Below are 20053 nucleotides of genomic sequence, written 5' to 3' on the forward strand. Positions count from 1 at the left end.
GAAGCTGTGGCTGCTCCATCCCTGGAAATGTCCTAGGCCAGGCTGGACGGGGCTTGGAGCAACCTGGGATAGTGGAAGGTGTCCCTGCCCATGGCAGGGGGGTGGAATGAGATGAGCTTTAAGGTCTCTTACAAATGAACCCACCCTATGATGCCATGGGTAATGTCTTGAAGTGACTTTCCTAAATCACATACACGCAAGTACGTGGATCCCAGTTTTGCACAGAGATTCTATGTAAAAGGATGAGCAAATTTACCCTCCTGTGTCAGCTCAAAGCCAGCTGAAAGAAGCAATTCAAATTATCAACTGTTTCTGTATGAGATCCTTGATGTAGAAGTGCCATGTCACACTGCTGGCAGTCTATCACTTCATGTCTCAGTCCCCTTGAAATAAGCTGGATCTCTGAATGTAGTTGGATAAAAGGCAGGGAAAGCCTGCAGTTTCCTGGATACTGCACAGTGTAGGACTGTGGTTTATTCCTGTAGGTTTATTCCTGAAATGGGTAAAGATGCTGAAGGTCATGTCCAGTACAAATATGTCAAAGTAGAGCATATAAAGTGCTCCTGCCCATCAGCTTTGCTCAACTGCAGGAAGCCCACCTATGGGTGTTTCCAGCCCTGTCTACACTGATGGTGTTTCTGCCTAATAATAAATCGGCCCTGTGTGGTTATCATCAGAATTCTACTTGGATCCTTCCAAAATTAGCTTTTTTTTTCCTTTTTTTTCCTCATATATGTACTACAAGGAAAGTTATTTACACAAGGCTAATAAAATCACATCCTTGAAGGAAGTCTTGTGTCACATTGGTTCTAGCCTATCTCAAAAGGAATATTCTGTGTTACATCAAAAGGCTAAAACTGTGAATCAACTACTTTACACTGAACAGCACTGAAAAAATTAAGGACAGGCCCTTTTTTCTACTGAATCAATTATAATTTTGCTCCTGATTGACATAAAAGCTGAATTAGACTTCATAACTACTTCCCTGAGTACTTTAATAGCCAACCCTGTGTCTTTATAATGCCTGTATTTATATGGCTTATTCATTTAACTACATCCTTTCCCCTTCATTTATGTTACAAATAAACAGAAATTGTTGAGCTGATGCCTAAAAAAAAAAGTAAATATTTTCTACAGTAACAACTGAAAAATAGGATTCTCCTCTGGCCCTGAATTTATTAAGGATAAATTGGGTCCAGTAATTTTTATTACACTCATTATAAAACAGACCACACACTAGTTTCTTTTAGAAATGTTTAATCGGGGTTTTAAATTTATTAGCATGGCTCCTAGGACCTGTAGCACCTTAGGATGTACAGAGGGTGTCTACTGAAGGGTCTCACCCTTTCCACTCCTGATTTGTTCCAAAAAAATGCATTTACTGGTGTGATTGCAAAGAGGTGGATATGGAAGCATTGTGTGCTGCAGCCTGACACCAGAAGGTGTGATATTGTCTCTTTTTGCATCAAAGTCACCCAAATGAAGAATAATCTGCCCCATATGGATACTGATATGACTCGATTGTGCCATTTGGGCCAGATGCCAAGGAAGTGGGGTCTGATAGCTCCAAGCTGTCTGCTGTGGAGGATGGACTCATAACTCCTTATGTTACAAATATTTGAGTTTCCCACTGTTTGAATCTTTCTTTTTTTCTTCTTTTCCTGAAGTCCAGGAAGGCTCACTGGAATGGACAAAACCTGGCATATTTTTCCTCTTTCTTGTGAAGCTTTTCTAGTGTTCCTCCCGCATCTTCAAGCAAAATGAGAGTTGGCTAAATGCCACCCTGCTTAAAAAAAAAAATAGAATGTGAAAGCAAAGAAAAAATGAAGCGGATAAAAGAGAAAAGAGGGTAGAACAATAAAAATTGGGAAAACTAAGATCTAGAATAACATAATTAACAAAGTGAGAAGATTCAGAAGTTACTAAAACAGCCTGTAATTTTTTCACATTTAATTTTAAGTTAGTAGAAAGAAAGAGGAATCAAGACAGAAAAGTCAAGTAATCCTTACCGTGACCTTACTGGTGCTTTTCCTTAGATCCAGGTCACACTTCAACTCTTCCCTGTGCCCTGCATCATGTCACTCTGCTAGATGGCAGAGCAATGAGTGAGTTGACGTGTAAAAGCAAACCAAAAAGCTGTTGTGTGACGGTGTTCACAGGGGTTTTCGGATTGGGGAAGAGACGAGGACCTGACTCCATGTTTCAGAAGGCTTGATTTATTATTTTATTATATATATGACATTAAAACTATACTAAAAGAATAGAAGAAAAGGTTTCATCAGAAGGCTGGCTAAGAATAGAATAGCAAAGAATGGTAACAAAGGTTTGTGACTCGGCTCTCTCTCCGAGCCAGCTGGGCTGTGATTGGCCATTAATTACAAACATCCAACATGGGCCAATCGCAGATGCACCTGTTGCATTCCACAGCAGCAGATAATCAATGTTTACATTTTGTTCCTGAGGCCTCTCAGCTTCTCAGGAGGAAAAATCCTAAGGAAAGGATTTTTCATAAAAGATGTCTGTGACAGTGTTGATGTCTGCACAAATGCTAAATGTTGGCGTAACCACGTGAAAACTGCTGCTCCATGGATCTCACAAGGTGCAAAGGGAGAGCCTGGTGTGCCTCTGGCTGGGGACACAGCCAGGCCAGGCTGAAGTCACACACAGACTGTTGTGTAGGTGCTTCAGGACCCTGCCAAAACAATGTCTATAAATGCAATATATGGTTTCAGACCATGGATCGTGGCCAGCCCATGGAAAACCCGCTCACATTTCAGCCTGCAGGTTAACCAGGGAGATTTGAGGGAAGGAGAGACCCCTGTCCCCATTTCTGGTGGGGCTGCCAGAAGTCCTGCTGCACTTTACACCCCCAGAGACCATGGGGAAAGGAAAAAACACCTCACAAACTTTCAGCTGGTGAGTGCATCAGGAAAGCCTCTCCCTCTCTCACTGCCACCATTCACTCCCAGAGTTACATTCTCTAAAAACTTTTCACGTGGCCTGAGAAAGGCCTGGCCAGTTCTTCTCTTTTCCCCATAATAAGAAAGAGCAGAAGAAACTTTGCAGTTTATGGACGCAATAATCTCATTAAAGCTTCACCATGGCTTCCAGAAGTTTTAATAAACCAGCTGGCTAATCACAATAATCTCCCTCCCCCCCTCCACTTTATGGAAAGATCCTGCGGTCAGGAAATATAAAACTCTCAACACATTGACCACAGCAAGGATTACAGCCTCATGCAGTGACACTTTTCCAACTGGAGATCTTGTGTGCTGCACAAACCTCAAACAACCTCATAAACAAGTTTGAAGCAGACCTAAAGCCAGGCTTGCCAAGGAGAACATCAAGAGTGATTCTGTTAATGAGGTCTGGCTGGAGCTGAAACACCTCTCCTAAGTGTGTTATTTTTAATCAAGTCATTTCCAACAGGAACCTTTATGGGAGTGTGCACTGATTCATTCCTTAAAATTCACACTTGAAGGCCCCAGTCTTGGGCCACTGATGTCACCAAAGGCTGTGGCAGTGGTGGGTGGGTGTTGAAGCAGACACCACGCTCAGTGACTCAACACCCACAGCTCAGACCTGAATCCATGTCCTCAGACTCTCCCAGCTTCAGAGAAGGCTGGGAACATAATCCAAGGGCTTTCCTCTACAACAGAGAAGAGCGTTAATCACAAATCAGAGAACTATCAAAGGGATGGAGCACTTCAATGGAGACAGACTGGAAGAGCCTGGAGAAGACTTTGGGATGACCTCATTGCAGCCTTCCTGTACTTGAACAGGGCTTGTAAGAGATGGAGAGAGACTTTTCACATGGGCAGATAGTGACAGGACAAGGGGGAATGGGTGTAAAACTATTATCTCTCCTAAAAGACGAGAGATGGTGTCACTTCCAACCCAAATCATTATCTCTGTTAAAAGATGAGAGATGGTGTCACTTCCAGTCCATAACCACTTCTATTCAAAGTGTACCTGAATTAAGAGTTGGTTGTTTTGTTTTTTTTTTTTTTTTTTTTGCCAGAAAAAATGAGATTTAGGTTAGTGTCCTGCTCCACCTGAGAGATTTTGGGCCCCTGTCTCCCTATAAAGCCCCTTAAACCACCAGTCTAATTTATGAAAAAAGAATCTCACCTCCTCATGCTGCAATTAAGTGACTGTGAAACTAGGAGAGAGGAAACAGAAAATGAGTCTGATTTCCCTTTGTACCCCCCTCGACCTGTCTTTGTATTACAAACAGTGGCAAGTGTTGAATGTGGAGACCACATCCAAAGACTCTCTGCTGCTGATAGACATTGTGTGCTTCTCCTGTGGCAGCAAAGCAACACCAAGCACCTGTCATGGTGTCAGAAGTTTGACTCTAAAGATGCTGGGAAACTTGAGCTCATGTCTCACCTGTTAGGCCTCAAAGGCTGAATCCTCCTAGGTCAAACAAGTTAAATCCCCTTGCACAGAAAAGCACAGCACCAGGAAGGAGAAAATTCTGCACTGGTGACAAGACTGCTAGGAAAGTGCAATTTTTTTGTCTGAAGACTTCAAAATTCTTCTCAGCATAAATTGAGCAGCAAAACTCATCTTTTTGCCACTTATCTCTGCCTAATTTAGCAACTTATCAGATACAGCCTCTTAGTTCATTGAGGGCATCACTAGGCAGAAAAGGCAGTTCATAATATCTTCTTTTAGTCCTCTGGGTGTCTGCAAAGTCCACTGAGAAACAAAGATATAGAAATTATGCTCTTCAAGCCAATCTAGGTATTCAGGTCAGGGTGACACAAGGCACCCACTGGAAGTTCTTTCTATCCATGTAGAGGCAACCTTTGCAATATTTACAGGTGTCTAGTCAAGTAAAATCTAGTGCAATTCTAGTGAAGTTAATCCAGTGAGATTAACTTCAATCCTTAGCAAACAACCAGAATTTGGCTCTCTATCTCCATTTATGAACATTAAAAATGAGAGTTAAAGCAGCTGCCCAGGTGGAGGTGAGAAAATACAGCATTTTTTCCTCATTCTCATGCCATGTCTCTCACTCAGCCACATTGTTTCTCTAAAGGTTTTCTACTCCTGGAAATTTACTATTTCTGGATAATGGTTCCCAAGTAGTTGCTTAATTAAAGCCCCCATGTAGCCCATTTTATTCCAGAATTCTGGAATAGCTATTCTGGTAAATTCTGAAGTGTCAAGAAGCCCTAAGGCATGAGAAGAGAAGTGTATGCCTGTCTCAATGAGAAGTTGTTAAAAGGAAGGTGAAAATAATAGGAAACTTTCATATATTGGTAAAAGCCAAAGAGTGTGTGGCTGGTAACATCACTTTAAATCATTCTGGCACACAAACAACTGGAGCTACACAACTAGTTTGGAGGGGAAAAGGAGGATTGAATTAATCCACCTTTTTTTTTTGATTCACACATGGTCTTCAAGGTTGCAGTTTAGTCATTATCTGAATTAACACTCCAAATAATTTCTTGGAGGCATCTCAGTCTCAGGTCTATGAGCTGTTGATTGTATGTGTTTGATACATGAAAATCAAGCTGTGCTAATTAGTTTTGATTTTACATATAGTTTATGATGTGTTAGCTCTTTGCCTTGATTGGATTAATGCAGCTCGTAGAAGCACATGTTACACACACACAAAAAAAAGAGTATTTTCAAGTACCTCTGACACAAATATTGGAAATTCCTAACAGTTGTTGGAAATTCCTTGTTTGTGCAAATTTTCCTGCAGTAACTTACAGATTAAACTGTACATTAAAGAATATGGGGAAAAAAGGGGGAAAAAATACATGGAGTATTTTATTTGAGCAAGATTTTGCAGACTATCCCAGCACTGCTTACTACTGGGTTCATTAATTGCATCGACTGGTTTTTTAGCCCTTGTTGTTGGCACTTAGAGTCCTCTGCTCACACACCAGCCCCATCACACACACACTCTGACCTTCAGCTTCAATCACGCCCTCCTGCCTGCACTAACATGAACTCACTCAGACACTTTCACATTGGCTTACGTGCCCAACTCCTGGCACTCACATCCAGTTATGTCCAGAGTGTTACACCCACACTTAATTACAATCACACCCTCACACTCCCCATCCAGTTACACCACCAGGGCTGCCCACCTCCCCCCACGGTCAATTATCATCAGATGTGATTAAACCTGCAGCTCTGCACCTATAATCCTCCACTGGCATTCACTTCCACTTATGCTCAACAGCCCTCCCTGGGATGCACGTCTGCTCGTCACATCCATGCACGCATGGAAACACCAGGTTCCTTCTTTCATTCTGACAGTGAAGTGGGATTTTTTTTTTAATTTTCCTTTTAGTGGCACAAAGAACACCCACTTCCTACTGAGGAACAGAAAGACTTGCCATTCTTTAGACTTGCCCTCACCTTGAATCTTTATTTTATACTCCTGAAGAATGTATGAAGTGATGGTTTTTATTTTAGTTTTTGGCATGACGTTAAATCAAGGCACCATTACACAAAATGCTGCGTACTTGAAACAAAAGGCAGTACCAGCACTGTAAATTTAGGCTGTGTCTTTCATCTGGGGAGAGTGATGGAGTTTCTTATGGAGGAATATAGTCACCTCCTCAATCCCGTCTTGCATCCAGAGAATGTCAGGAAAGCAAATTCCTGGTGTTCCCTGACACATGGACAAGATCCCACCAAGCAGCCTGCAGGCACCTGAGGTGGTCCATAATAAAAAAAATACCCTCTGCATGGCTGCAAGGCCTTCCTGAGCAGCTGCTGATGAGCAGGTGAAATCCTTCTTCTCCCAAATTCAGCAAAAGGGTTTTTCAGTGATCACAGACCCAGACGTGTCCAAGGCCAGGTTGGATGGAGATCCCAGTAATGCGGCCTGGTGGAACATTTCCTGCCCATGGCAGGGGAGTTTGGAACACCATAACCTTCAAGGACACTTCCAACCCAAACCATTCCATGATTCCTTGCCTCTATAACCTCTCTCTTAAGCCTATCATGTCTTCATGAAGACAAGACCCACCTCAGAGGTGTGTGAAGCTCACACAAATGTTAACAATAAATCAGGGAGGCAATGAGACTGGTTTCACCAGGTGCATTCAATTCCAGGAACACTAACCACAGCCATGAATATTGATAAAAGATCAGTAAGAAAAGAGGATAGAAGAAAATGTTGTGTTCAGACATTTCAGAAGCATAAAGAGAGAAGGCTTATCTGTCCCAACCCATGTGCACCCACATGCACAGACATCACATTATTTTTTTCAGTATTTAAAACCCACAGTCAGTATGAACCAGACTTAAGAGGAAGCTCTGAGAATCTGAGGTTATTTCTAAAGCAGGTTTTGATTTAGGAAGATAAGGAAAAGCTCTGATTAAGAAGCCAAATTTCCAAATGTATGTTTCTGAAAGAGACTTGGACTGGAGTTTTTATTAATCAGGACAAGATCCCAACAAAATTCACTCCTAGAAGTAGTGGCAGGTGGTGGGAGAAAGGAAAAAGAAGAACAAAAAAGAAAAATAACATAACCAAAACCATCCAAACCTAAAAAAATCCTGCAGGACGAGACAGAGTCTATGGATAAATGCCTGCCACCACAATAGGATGCACATGGACTGCTCAAAAATGCCTGTGCATGAAGCCAGGCCACAAATAAAACAAGACATGTGGTGTGGGGTTGAATTGGCCACTTTTTATTAAATAAGCAATTGATCCACATCAAGTAACTCTAAATCATTTAGGAGGTCTTTGTTGATCTTGACCAGAACTAATATGTGCAGATAACCTGCACTTGGCACATATCATCCCCTGAAAATCTACCACCCACCAGAAATCCCAATTCTGTGTGTCCCAGAGGGGCAGGAGAGCAGAGGAGAGACAAGGTAGGGAGAGACACAAAAAGAGGGAACAATCTCTTTTCATCATCCAAACATCTTCAGGACTGTCCAAGCCTGAAGAGATGCAAACCACGGAGGGGGACACACCTGTGTCAGGGTCACAGTGATGGCACCCCCATCCCACACCCACCCCTGTGTGCTCTGCCCACCATTCCATGCAGGGACTAAAATACCACGACTGCTCCTGACATAACTCCTGGCAAAGCCAACAGAAGGAGGTTATAAAAATATGGAGGGTTAAATGCATCCTGCCATGTCCTCATGGAAAGATTAAAAGCCAGATTTTTGCCACAACATAATAACTTTAAAGATATAACAGAAATTGTAATGCAGCATAGAAAAATTAGAAATTGTTTCACCACAGCTTTGTCATAATCAACAAAGATCACAATAACAAGATAGAAAGAATATTTTGACCAAACACCTTGCAAAGCTCTTGTGTTTGAAGAGGGTGAGATTCAAGTTTGGCTGCTGTGAATACTCCCATGATTATTGTGGCTTCAGATAAGTTGTCTTGCTGCAATGTTCTTGTATGACTTTTATAAGTCAGAGGTATTTTAATCAACATTTTTCCAAGCTGCTGTTGGCTGCTTGCTCCTCATTCTTTTTCAGGACCTCATCTTTTAACCACCATTATTCTAAAGCCACGCTAAGTGCCAGCACTCCGTAGTCACCACTCTCACACATCCTACAGAAATTGAAGCATTTTGGAAATCCAATACTGACATAACTGAGATAGCACCTGTGAGCTTCTGCCATACTTAAGGCAAGGTTAAGGTCAAGTGGCAAAGATCTGGGTTCCAAAGAATGAAAAACTTTATGGTGACAGTAAGGATTACAATTCAATCATTTGCTGGGGACATGAAAAAATTTTAATTGTCACTCTCTAGGAGGTGCATTCTACTTCTCAGCTGATAATCCACCACTGCCTATTTTGATTTTTCATCAAAATATGAAAAACGCTTTCAGAGTAGCATTTTTCTGGAGGCTTGGTCCTCAAAGACAAGACCCAGCCCTGGGTGTCCATCAGGATCTCAGCAGAATTTCTGTGGCACCACTGGCATCCCAGTGCTCAGTTAACTTTCTCTTGAGAGGGTTTTTGTGGATTTACACCCAAAATTATCAATGTCTGATGTTTGTAGTGGGGTCATTTCTCATGGTGTATAGGAAGGGAGAAAAATCATGCAGCACAACATATGCCATTATTAAAACAAAAACTATTATCAGGATAGAGCAGAGAGAGCAACTTTGCAATAAAAAAGATCCCAATCCACATTTTGAGTTCACACCTCTCAAACAGCTTGTGGGAAAATAGTAACAGCGACAACAATAAACACAGGAGCAACAAAAATGTGGAATCCCAATGCCTGTGCCCACAGTGAGAATAAAAAATGCAAAGCCTGGGCCACCTCGCCTTTAATTTCCTAACTGCTGTTTTGTAAGGCTGTGTCATGCTTCTCAGTTCAAACACGCTTTGGCTCTTTATTATTCATGGGCCTTTTTCTCAGTCAGTGGTGTTGAATAATAAAACAGCCCAGGATCAAATGGGCCAATTCTCCACGCCTGACACCAACTGCTACTGTTCGCTGGGCTCTGCCAAGCGTTGCCTCTGATAATGAGTGGGATTTGGTTAAACAGTAAATTAATGAATAATGAAATATCCAGGTTGATCAGTTAGAGAGCACGCTTGCTTTGCCCCCGGCCAAGTGCTCGGGGCAGAAATTACTCTCAAACGGCACTTGCCTGTGTGCTGGGCTGGATAACTATTTTACAGCCTATTGCTTGACAGGATGTTGGGAAGGGGGCGAGGGGAAGGGGGGAAGTCGGGGAAGCAGAGCGGGCAGAGCAATCTCCTTATCACCCCGCATGGAGGGGAGAAGGGGCCGCTTTGGGGTTGTGCAGACCCCCCTAGAAACGGGAGAGAGTTGCAGGATTGAAGGAGGTGGTGATGAAGGGAAAAGGATCCCTCTTAGGTCTTCCTCCCTCTTCTCCTGGCTTTTTTATTATTATATCTGTAATGGCATCATCATCATCATCATCATCATCATTTTATTATTATAATTATTATTTACTAGTCGGGATTACCGATATCATTGGGGTTAGCCCAAATTTCCCCCCCCTCCCCCCCATTCCCCATCACTGTCAATTCTCCCTTTCCATCAGCCCTGTCCGAGCGTGTTTCAGAGCGGGGCCATCCCTCCCGGCAGGGTTTGGAGCCCAGACTGCAGAAGGAGCCTCCCGCAGCCTGTGTCAGGTGTTTCGGACAAATAAAAGAGCCTGTAAAAGGCTCTGCCTGCACGGGATGGGGCACAGAAACAGAGAGATGGAAAAGGCAAGGAGGAGGAGAGTAGGAAACAGCCCTGAACCCTTCATTTTAATAACCCCGTACCTTTCATTTTCTGCATCGGGAGAAATAAGTAGCTGTGAAATATTTCCCGCAGGTCAGTAACACAAGCACATGTAAATACACAAACACACAGGCACGATTTTTACCGCTGAAGAAAGGGGAAAAGCCCTCCTTGATGGGCACACGCAGGGCTGTACCCCAGCCCAGGGTTTTTATTTGGGGTGCTGGTGTTGCTCCACATCAGCGAGAGAACCACTACAATTATCACCTTTTATCCAGACGGAGAACTCTCTGTAAACAACTTGCCTTTTTTTCTTTTTCTTTTTTTTTTTTTTTTTTTTTTAATGGTTATTCTTTCCAAACTTTCCAAACAAGCCCAAACTCCTAAGCCAGCTCAAGGAGGGTGAGGAAAAACTATACATACATACAAAAACAAAAGAAGGGAGTAGAAACCCCATCTCTTTCCAGGTCGGGGCTCAGCTGCTTTCGCTCATGTCACTCCCAAGTTAAAGTTTAGAGAAACCTGTGAAGCGTAAGGGGAAGGAGATCCCGGCTCTGCCTCGGCCATCGGCCCCGTCCTCCCCCGGCAGCTGCCGGGGCACGGAAAAGCCTCCAGGCTCCGGCTGCGATGGCAAAATCCCGGGAAATCGGGGTTGGAGGGGTTTAACCACAGCCTGCTCCAGTGTCTCCGTCTCCATTCCTCGGCGCTGTGTGTGTGCAGAGATGAGCAGGCGGCTCTGGGGCAGGTTAGAGCCCGCGTTTGCTTCATTTCCCACATTCGCCCTCTCATCTTAATAGCAAAGTCCAGAACTTTTCGTTTTCAAGTGTTTCGCTGCGTTCCCTCCTACTCTCCGATTTAAAAAGCATTTTTTACTCCGGACTATTTCCGTGAAAACCATTTACCCCAAAAAAATGTTTTCTAGCCCCGTTTGCAGCTCTCCCACCACCATCTCCATCCTCTTCCCATCATTACCAATTATTATACCGTGATTTTCTATACAGAGCTGGAATCAGGCTCCCTTTTTCCCCGCCAAAACAGGTTCCACTCTGCACTGGAATAAAGCGGAGTTTAGGGCTGTCCGGGGCTATTCTCACCCCTATTCTCACAGCTTTTTGAGAAAACTGCAGCTTTCGGTTAAGTTGCTTGGAATTTCACAGGAGAAAAAAACCCTGCCAAGTGATGCTTTGTGCACGAAGATAAACTACTGTCAGTGCTGATTTCATGAGGCAAAAAATCTTCCCTGGTACTTTGACGGATTTTTACAAGGAAAATAAATGCTCACACGCATTTCATTCACATTGGTGTTTTAAACTATTAAAACTATCGATATAATTGCAATTTTAGAGGATGCTCCTAGTAAATCTCGACGTGCACTGATTTATCACCTGGAAGGAGCCAGAGGTTTTTGTTGAAAAGGAAGTGTTCCTCTGGACCTGAGGAGCGCATCCTCCTCTCACGCTGTCAGGAGATGCGTGAGATTTCGCTGTGTACTTAACAGGACTAATAATGACCCCCACGCTGGGGAACCGTGGAGGTCCAGTGTTTGCCTTTGTATTAAAAAAACACTTTGCAAATTTAGATTCGGGTGGTTTTGGGGTTATTTTGGTTGGGGAATTTTTTTTATATGTTTGTCCCATTCAGAGCCGGAGGGGGTAAAAAGAGTCTGAAAATTCGGGTGAGGAATACATGCGCAAAATCACACACACACATTTAAAAAATATTAATAATAATGTTGTTTGGAGGAGGCTCCAAGTAATTGCGGTCATTTCGTAGTTTTCGGGGTTTTTTTCTTCTTGATATAAAGCGGAGAGTATAGAGACACTCTTAACTCGTAAACCCCCAGAGATTTATCCCTCCCTGCCCCAGGAAACCTTCGTATAAAGCAGAGGGGGGATTTTGCTGGAAGGGGGATCCGGGCAGCCCTTCCTCCTTTGGGACCCCGGGATGTGCGGGATCAGCAGAGCCCAGCCCTGGGGCAGAGCTCCGGGAGGGACCGGCCCCCTGCACCGGCTGCACGCTCCCGCAAGGGTTAAATTCCGAAAGCATTTTTGTTTTTCCCTTAATTCCTAAAAGGCAGCAGTGGAACCGAGTCTGGATCTACGCGAAGTTGTGGCACAAAATGCAGCACAAAGTCGCGGTGCAGCTGTGCACAGACACAGATACACTTCCAGCTACGGGGGAAAATATATGTGAGTGCCTGTTTATGAGGCAGACAGAGAAAACGCAGGAATTCAGTGGATATATTGGTGCTGGGGATTGTTTAAGACATTTGACTAGTTCCATCATAGGGACACCAGATGTTATTTATGAGGTCTTGTATAAATGTGGGCCATACCATGCAGGTAGGGAGGGGAAAAGGCAGGGAAAAAAGGAGTTCACCCCAAAGGGATGAAAGACAAAACTGGTGTTTATAACGATATAAATCACGCTGAAGTTTTGTAATGGAAACTGGAACTACCTGGAGTTTAAAGGGAGAGAACGGGGCAAGGCTGGAGAGGCGGAGGGAGGGAAGATCCCTGCTGGCCATGGCTGGGAAAGCAGATGGGAACCCAGAGCCCTGGGGAGGGGAGGGGAGGTGGTGCTGAGCTGGGCTGCGGCTGCTGGGCTCGCTGGGCTCGCTGGGGTCACTGCGGCCACTCCTGGGTCTGTCCTGAGCTGGGGAAGATGCCAGGAGGAAGAGCAACATATAGGTGAATAGATAGGAAGAGAGGGAAAGAGAGAAAGAGAGAAACAGAGAGGGTAAGAAAGAAAGGAAGAGAGGAAGAGAGAAAGAAAGAGAGAAAGAAAGAGAGAGAGAGAGAGAGAAAGAGAGAAAGAAAGAGAGAAAGAGAGAAAGAGAGAAAGAGAGAAAGAGAGAAAGAAAGAGAGAGAGAGAGAGAGAGAGAGAGAACGAGAGAAAGAGAGAACGAGAGAAAGAGAGAAAGAGAGAAAGAGAGAAAGAGAGAGAGAGAAAGAAAGAGAGAGAGAGAGAGAGAGAGAGAACGAGAGAAAGAGAGAACGAGAGAAAGAGAGAAAGAGAGAAAGAAAGAAAGAAAGAAAGAAAGAAAGAAAGAAAGAAAGAAAGAAAGAAAGAAAGAAAGAAAGAAAAGAAAGAAAGAAAGAAAGAAAGAAAAGAAAATACATCAATCTGATCTTGTCTTGTTGAAGATCTCTGGGGAAATGTAGTAACGAGGAGATCAACAGGAACATTCCTGCTTTCCTGACACCGCATTTCCAGAGCTCAGTGTTCAGTGTCCGAGCTGGCGGCACGGCCCGGGAGGAGGCAGGACACAGCGCTGCCTCCCGAAGCAGCGAACTGCACTTTGTTATGAACAGACACATGGCTGTGCTTTGGATTTGCAACCCTGACACAGTGGCCGGGAGCCTGGGAAACTCGGGGTGAGCCCTTCCTCCCCCCTTTCTTCGGGTCCCGTTTTAGAGGGAGCCCTCAGGTTCCACAAGCGGGGGCTTTTGCTGAGCTACAGGAGAGCTTTTCCCCGTGCATTTTTTTTTTGTTTTGGGGTTTTGTTTTATTTTTTGTTGCTGTTTTTTTTTTTTTTTGTTTGTTTTCTTTTATTTTTTAATAAACTCCTTTTTACATAACTGTTGCACAGTTCCTGAACAACAGAGAAACTTCCCGATCCTCCCCCCTCTCCCTCCAAACAACCTCCCCCCAGACCCAGCTGGGAACAAGGAAGGCTGTTTTTGGAAGGTTTCATGCAAAACATGTGCTCTCCTAAAAATAATACCATCGGTGGTGCGATTAAAACAAAAGCAAACAAAACAAACTGAAAAAGCGTGGCATGCAGCCTGGCTTTAGGGAATCAGCTCCATTCCCAGCCCACCGGCATCCTCACCCCCGCACCTGCCCGCAGCTGGCTCAGAGGGACTGAGGAGGGGAGATTTGGGGCGCTCCCCTCCCTGTAAAGTCCAGGTGAAAATCAGGAAAGGGAAAGAGTGGGGATTCCCTTTGCCCCCTCTCCCCCTCCTCGTTCCCCCGTGCTCGGACCCTGGGCGCTGCTGTCCCCGTCCCCCCATCCATCCATCCATCCATCCATCCATCCATCCATCCATCCATCCATCCATCCATCCATCCATCCACCCGCCCGCCTCCTCCATCCCGGGCCCCACAAACTTGCTCCGGGCGTTTTTGCCATCACACCACGGAGAGAAAGTAGGTCACGGCTGGGTCCAAGCCTGGCTGAGGCCGAGGCAGCCGAGCCTCGAAAGCTTTCCCATAGAACACACTTTGGGGTCGTCGTTTGCAATGTTGTTTGGTTTTGGATTTTTATTTTTTTTTTTTTATTATGATGAAGATGATGGTTTATTTTGGACACCGTGGGCGATCAGCTGAGCCGGCTCCTGCAGTCCAAGCTGGAAGGAGAGGGAGAAGGGAGGTAGTTTGGGAGATGGAGGTGGGGATGGATTTCATTTTTGCTGTTTCCCCCATCCCCTCCGAGAGCAATATTAAGTTGCAAAATCCCGATCCACCGCCTGTCAGGACTCCTGCACCTTTCCGTCTGCCCTCTCCAACCACCGACCGCTCTCTCTACAAACCAGCAGATAAACCCCAACCCAAACGAGCCTTCACACCGGGTATTTGACTGAAATAGTTCACCGCAGTAAAAGCGAGCCTTTAAACCGGTTTTCCACCCTCAGGGCTCCGCTCGAGCACACGTGTGTGTTTGTTTTCAGGGTGACTGTGTGGAGGGTTAAACTGACAGTCCTTTCCAGGAAAAAAAAAAAAAAAAAAAAAAAAAAAAAAAAAAAAAAAAAAAAGGTGTTTTCTATAAGACCAGTCAAAAAAAACCAATTAATTTTAAAAAACGTGAGGCCCTAATCTGTTCCCCCTCCTCCTTTTCCCAGCCGCAGGGAAAACCCAGAGTCACTCCGGAGTGGCTGCGGGTTCACCCTGGGGATCCGGATCTCCCCTCAGCTCTGAGGCGATTGCAAACCTAAATAAATCCGATTTGGAGGGAAAAGGAAGGGGGGAAGGGGGAGAAAGAAGTTTTCCTTTGAATATTTCCTTCTGCTAATTGCTGGTGCTGCAAGTGTGGATCCAAAGGTAGAAAACAAACCCGCACTGTGAACACGAACATCACTCCCGATCTCTCAATATATAAATATGAACCTATTTACAGACATCCAGGTATGCATAAGCGAAATGTACAGTTACAATGACATAGCGGTGGGAGGGAAAAAAAAAGTTTGCTGAGCTGCAGGCTTACATAAATTTTCCTTTAATGGGTCATACTTTAGAAAGAAAAAGATTTACTCCGAATTCAGCTGGTTAAAGCAAAATGAAACAAAAGCTCACGTTAACATGACATGAGGTTTATTATAGGTCGGCTTAGAATGAAGAGGTAAGAGTGGGGAAAAAATATGGACACTTTTGAGTCAGACAGAAATAAAATACCAACATTTCTGAGAAGCAATATTTATTGTCTTTTTTTTTTTTTTTTTTGTCTTTTCTTTTTTTTTTATGTAGAGACATGTCCTGAATTTCCCCAAAGCCTAGATTGGGAAAATAAAGACTTCTTGGCATTATAAGTAAATCCGTCTGCAGAATCAAAGCAGCACCAACATTCAAAAAAACTGAAGAGGAAAATACAACAAAACACAACAATCTCTTTTTTTTATTCTTATTCTTATTATTTATGTAAATCAGGTCATCACTGGACAAGAAACCAATTTCTACCCATTACCATAACAGCTTGTCTATAAAGAACAGAAAAGATTCAGATAGGATACTATCTAGTCAAGCGGGATTTTTTTTTTGTTGGTTTTATTTTTTCTTTCTTTTTTGTTTGTTTTTTTTTTTATACTTTTCATTTTTAAATTCCCCCACCCATTCACAGAGGTATAGAGTCACAGATAAATAACCCAAAAACTACTTGCTCGCCATATTTACACATTCCCGTTAAATTAAGCATAAATAAATATATACAAACTCAATACTGAATGCCTCTCCGCATTTCTTCTCAGGAAGAGTCGATAAACTGATATTTCTCACTGCATGGTCAGATTTTTTCAAGAAGAGGAGGTGAAAGGGATCGTTTGGGGCATAAAAGGAGAATTTTTTATTATTTTTGTCTTTCATCTTTCCAGTTTCTCATTCGTTTTTTCATAGCTTTGCGTTTGTTTGGGGTTTGGTATTTTTTTTTTTTTTTTTGCCTTTATTTCTTGCTGGCACACAGTGTTTCGTCTCTCTCGAAATGTTCAGGCGTTTGCCAGTGTGTTTGGGGATGTTTTCTTTTACTTTTTTTTTTTCCCTTTGTATAAGAAAATATACTATTTGTAAAAAGCCTACGGTCTCTCTCACACAGGGAAGCCGGAGGGGAGGGGGAATTTGTCTGGGTCGATCTGGTAAATGCTTACGGCAGCTGAAACAAGCACCAAATTCTCCGAGAAATGTATTAAAACAGAGCCCGACAGGTCTGTGTGATAAACCGGTCAGAAAGAGAGGAGCAGGAGAAGGGAATAAGCCCTTAGGGCACAGCTGAAGGTCTTAAAACCATCCTTCCCCCGCTCCCTGCCAGCCCCAAATGCAAATTTGGGGATTTGGGGAGAGATTGTTCTGGGGCGCAAAGGGACTTTGAGCAGCTTCTCACAGAGAATTTCTATTAGGTGGGACAAGACACAACCCAATTTTTAAAGAAACCATCGGGTTGTAAAAGGATTCCCATGAAATTGGCTTCTTGTTTCCATTACATCTTGTGTGAATAACAACCAGGAAAAAAAAAAAAAAAGTCAGGGAGCGTACGAAAGTAAAAATCTTTCCAAAGGCAAATAAAGAATTGGTATTAAAAAAAAAAAAGAGAAGTGAGACTAAGAATGAAATAAAATTTACAGCAACCCACCTGTTTGGTTTGAAAACAAACTTTTCATGGTCTCTCCTCAAACTTTTCCCTTGAGTTACAAAGCAAAGCTGCCTTGTTAATCCTCCTGTTTATTGATTCATGATCCCGAGGAAACCAAATCTTTTAATAACTCAATTATCAGATAAACGTCTGAGGTGCCCCGCCAACAGAAGTAGTCGGGCTGGGAAAGTGGAGGGGAGCAGGAAAATACCTTCCAGAGGGAGGCTGAGTTTAATCTGGGGGGGAATTCTGTACTCAGCACTGATAGGAGCCACCAAGCAATGCTCAATTCCCTCTGGGACCAGCACTAGGCTGGGGGGAAGGACAGAGGGATGTGCTCCTCTCCTGTTCCCTGCCTGATTGCATTAAGTCATAAATCTCATGAATTTTGTCTCCACACTTTGGGGAGAAGTGAGGGGAGGGCATCCCACTGCAATCAGTGAGAATTTGGATTTTTTTGCCTGAGCACTGCAGTTTGTCTCCTCCAGGTAAAAGGCACAAGGGACAGGCTGAAACTCTTCCCTCAACCTGCTCAAGGTTTAGGTCATGGTCCAGGTGACCAAACCTGTGTCTAGGGAAGATTTCAGCAGCAGCAGGAGCAGGCCCTCACACATGTAAGTCTTTCCCCAGGAAATTCCAAGAGTTCCCTCTCCCCATGGTGGGACACTGTCCTCTGCAGTTAAAAGGAGAATTCCCTGCATTTCCCCAAAGACAAGGAAAGGCCATTCCCAAATGGCCCCAAAGCCTCCAGCTGGAAGCTCTGGGGCAGCAGGGGCAGGTTCCCATGGCCCCAAAGCACATGCAGCTGGGGATGTGGAAGGCTGAGAGATAATTTGGGGGCTCCCCACACCCAAAAGCCCCACTGGGCTGGGCGATGCTGAAGGGCTGAACCCGGAGGCTCCTCACAAATCCTGTTTGCAGGGGAAAGGCAAGATCCAACACTTGGTGCTCTGCTCCTATAAACAGGATATTCCCATCAGGCAGAGAAGGGAGATGTGCTTCCAGGTGGGGCCATTTGTTCCTCCCCAAATTCCCTCTTTCCCTTTCACTGCTGGGCCATGCCCTACCCTGGAGCCTGGATTGTCCTTTTCCTGAAGCCTGATGAACTTTGGGGTGGTTGGCAAGGGGCAAGATTTGGAAGACTGGAGATGTTGTTTTTCAGTCTGAAGGTCCCCAGCCTGCTGGTGGGTGACCCATGGTTTGACCACCACAACTCCTCTGGTGACATCCACAGGGATGTGATAATCCCTGCCACAACCAAACCCACTGGCAGGGACATGCCAGGGTCTAAGACTGTCTCCAACTCATCCCAACAATCCATGGAAAAGGCTGCCTGCCTCAGTTCCCCCATTTTCTCACAGAAGAGTCCCCAGTTCCCCAGAAGAACCAAAGAGCAAGGAGCAGGTCAGGGGGGCCAGTGCTCCTTGGGGCTGGATCATCCCTGGATTTCTACTGCCCCGTGTGCCCAAATCACAAGCAGAGAACAAGACCTGAGACCTGGCAGCAAGAAGATTTGGAAGGCAGAGCAGGCCCTCAGCTGTAACGATGTCTCAGAGAGCCAAGGGCATTAAAGGGGACAAGAGGATCTGCTCTTTTGTTTGGAGAACATTTCATCAAAGGATGCTGAGAACATTGCAGAATTATTTCTCCCTCACTATCCACTTTGGAAGGTATCCCAAAATGAAAGGAAGGCTAAGGTTTCTCCCTCTCTCTCTGTTTTGAGTTCAGGTGTGCCTGCATGGGATGGTGGGACAGAGTCCTGCAGCTTTCACAGGGATCCTAGGGGAAGGCCTGACCCCACTGGAATTTTGCCAGAGACTCCAGAAGATTTACCCACACCCAGTTCTGACATAAGTCAAAAGATGTGTTAGTGCACGAGCCCTACCCCACTGAGAAACACATGCAATTACCCAGCATGGCAGAATCCAAACAGAAATCCATATCCTTACATTTCAGCATTATTTTTACCAGAGAAGACAGAGAAATGTATGTTGAAAAAAGAAAAAAAGAGAGAGGAAAGAAGCAAGACTTCCCCTTCACCCCCACCACCCCAAATCATATGCATAAGACATCCTGTCAGACACCAAACCACCAAGAAAAACATCGGAGTTAAGAAGTTTTGCCCCCCTCACCACACTGACTTCTTCCAAAGCAAGAGTCACAAGACATTTTTTTTCTTTTTTTTAAAAAAAACCTTTCTAAGAGAAACAGATTTCCTCAGACTGAGCTCAGAAATCAGGATATTCCCTGGCAAACCCTCCCCACTCCCATCACGAGGAGCCAGCTCACATGGCAACTCTTTCCTCCCTGGGTACAAAACCCTAGTGCCAAGCAAGTGCTGTAACATTCAACACAGCTCTTATTCTCTTTGCAACAGTACACCTCGATTTCAACTTAGATTTTTATCTTGTTCAAATTATTCCCTTTGAGCTTCTTTAAAGAAGTGCACCTACAGAATTCAGTAACAACGGGCTTTGATTTGAAAAAAGCAAAAAAAGCAAAAAATAAAAAAGTATCAGAATATCAGAATTGTGGATTTTTTTTCTCTGTACCTGATATATTGTGTAGGGATCTCTAGTCCTCTTTGAAGAAGCTCATAAGCCAAGCGGGCAAAGCTTTAGGAAACAGAAGAAAATAAAATAGTGCATACTCCTGAGAAAGAATTACATACTCATATCACTCATTTTTTGTTGTTGTTAACAGTTCTTTAAAAATGGGGGAAGAGCTCTCTCACACACACTAGTCAAGGAAATTAAGGACTGAAACATTGGCATAGTTTGGAATATAAAACTCCCCAGAGAAAAAGAGGAGATCTCAGAAAACTAAGAAATCAGATAGCGCTGACATTGTACCAGACCTTACTTCCAAAATTTTTGCAACCCATTATAGACAAGGCATTTTACCATCAAAGACAGAATTACTAAATTACAAAGGTATGTTTCCATGCACTAATATGCGTGGCTACGCACACATATTTTTTATATATATATA

Source organism: Melospiza georgiana, chromosome 3, assembly GCF_028018845.1.
Source record: "Melospiza georgiana isolate bMelGeo1 chromosome 3, bMelGeo1.pri, whole genome shotgun sequence".
Lineage (NCBI taxonomy): Eukaryota > Metazoa > Chordata > Aves > Passeriformes > Passerellidae > Melospiza > Melospiza georgiana.